A 2,987-nucleotide genomic window follows, 5' to 3' on the forward strand; every position below is an offset into this window, starting at 1 on the left:
GCAGCTTGTTTCTTATGAGCAGGGAAATATTTAGCAGAGAAGTAATAAATCATATCCTGGGGACTACGCACACAACCAGGATCAAGGGAATTAAACCATATCTTAGCATCACCCTTTAATGAGAACGGAAATATTTTAAGGATATAAAGGTAGCGGGTTCTCTCATCATTAGTGAACAGGGTGGCTATATCATTTAATTTAGTAAGATGTGCCACAACAGTTTCAGATTCATAGCCATGAAAAGGATCAGATTCAACCAAAGTAATTATATCAGGATCAACAGAGAATTCATAATCCTTATCAGTAACACAGATAGGTGAAGTAGCAAAAGCATGGTCAGGTTTCATTCTAGCATTAAGAGATTGCTGCTTCCATTTAGCTAATAACCTCTTGAGCTCATATCTATCCTTGCAAGCTAAAATAGCTAAAGTAGCTTCTTTTTCAAAAACATAACCCTCAGGAATAACAGGAGAGTCTTCATCATCACTTTCATCAATATTATCAGTTTAAATAATTTCTTTCTCTCTAACCCTAGCAAGTTGTTCATCAAGAAATTCACCAAGTGGCACAATAGTATCAAGCATAGTAGTAGTTTCATCATAAGTATCATGCATAGCAGAAGTGGCATCATCAATAACATGCGACATATCAGAATGAATAGCAGAAGCAGGTTTAGGTGTCGCAAGCTTACTCAAAACAGAAGGTGAATCAAGTGCAGAGCTAGATGGCAGTTCCTTACCTCCCCTCGTAGTTGAGGGATAAATTGTTGTCTTAGCGTCTTTCAAGTTCTTCATAGTGACCAGCAGATATAAATCCGAAGTGACTCAAAGAATAGAGCTATGCTCCCCGGCAACGGCGCTAGAAAATAGTCTTGATAACCCACAAGTATAGGGGATCGCAACAGTTTTCGAGGGTAGAGTATTCAACCCAAATTTATTGATTCGACACAAGGGGAGCCAAAGAATATTCTCAAGTATTAGCAGTTGAGTTGTCAATTCAACCACACCTGGATAACTTAGTATCTGCAGCAAAGTATTTAGTAGCAAAGTAATATGGAAGTAACAGTAACGGTAGCAAAAGTAATATTTTTGGGTTTTGTAGTGATTGTAACAGTAGCAACGGAAAAGTAATAAGCGAAGAACAATATGTGAAAAGCTCGTAGGCATTGGATCGGTGATGGAGAATTATGCCGAATGCGATTCATCATGTAACAATCATAACATAGGGTGACACAGAACTAGCTCCAATTCATCAATGTAATGTAGGCATGTATTCCGAATATAGTCATACGTGCTTATGGAAAAGAACTTGCATGACATCTTTTGTCCTACCCTCCCGTGGCAGCGGGGTCCTAATGGAAACTAAGGGATATTAAGGACTCCTTTTAATAGAGTACCGGAACAAAGCATTAGCACACAGTGAATACATGAACTCCTCAAACTATGGTCATCACCGGGAGTGGTCCCGATTATTGTCACTTCGGGGTTGCCGGATCATAACACATAGTAGGTGACTATAGACTTGCAAGATAGGATCAAGAACTCACATATATTCATGAAAACATAATAGGTTTAGATCTGAAATCATGGCACTCGGGCCCTAGTGACAAGCATTAAGCATAGCAAAGTCATAGCAACATCAATCTCAGAACATAGTGGATACTAGGGATCAAACCCTAACAAAACTAACTCGATTACATGATAGATCTCATCCAACCCATCACCGTCCAGCAAGCCTACGATGGAATTACTCACGCACGGCAGTGAGCATCATGAAATTGGTGATGGAGGATGGTTGATGATGACGACGGCGACGGATTCCCCTCTCCGGAGCCCCGAACGGACTCCAGATCAGCCCTCCCGAGAGGTTTTAGGGCTTGGCGGCGGCTCCGTATCGTAAAACGCGATGAATCCTTCTCCTTGATTTTTTTTCTCCCCGAAAGTGAATATATGGAGTTGGAGTTGAGGTCGGTGGAGCGTCAGGGGGCCCACGAGGTAGGGGGCGCGCCCTCCACCCTCGTGGACTGGGTGTGGGCCCCCTGACATGGATTTTTCTTCCAGTATTTTTCATATTTTCCAAATAGATGTTCCGTGGAGTTTCAGGTCACTCCGAGAATATATTTTTCTGCACATAAATAACACCATGGAAAGTCTGCTGAAAACAGCGTCAGTCTGGGTTAGTTCCATTCAAATCATGCAAGTTAGAGTCCAAAACAAGGGGAAAAGTGTTTGTAAAAGTAGAAACGACGGAGACATATCAGCAAGCCATAGAAAATAAATGGATTTTCAAGAGGAAGACGGACGCTGATAGTAGTGTTACTATCTACAAAGCTAGACTTGTCAAAAAAGGTTTTGACAAAGTTCAAGGTGTTGACTACAATGAGATTTTCTCACTCGTAGCGATGCTTAAGTCTGTCCGAATCATGTTAGCAAATTGCCACATTTTATGAAATCTGGCAAATGGATGTCAAAACTACATTCCTTAATGGATTTCTTAAAGAAGAGTGGTATATGATGCAACAAGAAGATTTTGTCGATCCTAAAGGTGCTAACAAAATGTGCAAGCTCCAGCGATCCATCTATGGACTGGTGCAAGCATCTCGGAGTTGGAATATACGCTTTAATGAGTTGATCAAAACATATAGTTTTATACAAACTTGCAGTGAAGCCTGTATTTACAAGAAAGTGAGTGGGAGCACTACATCATTTCTGATAAATATATGTGAATGACATATTGTTGATCGGAAATAATGTAGAATTTTCTGGAAAGCATAAAGGAGTATTTGAAAGGAGTTTCTCAAAGAAAGACCTCGGTGAAGCTGCTTACATATTGAGCATCAAGATCTATAGAGATAGATCAAGACGCTTGATAAGTTTTTTCAATAAGTACATACCTTGACAAGTTTTTGAAGTACTTCAAAATGGAATAGTCAAAGAAAGAGTTCTTGCCTGTGTTGCAAGGTGTGAAGTTGAGTAAGACTCAAAGCC

The sequence above is a fragment of the Aegilops tauschii genome, chromosome 7 (assembly GCF_002575655.3).
Source record: "Aegilops tauschii subsp. strangulata cultivar AL8/78 chromosome 7, Aet v6.0, whole genome shotgun sequence".
Lineage (NCBI taxonomy): Eukaryota > Viridiplantae > Streptophyta > Magnoliopsida > Poales > Poaceae > Aegilops > Aegilops tauschii.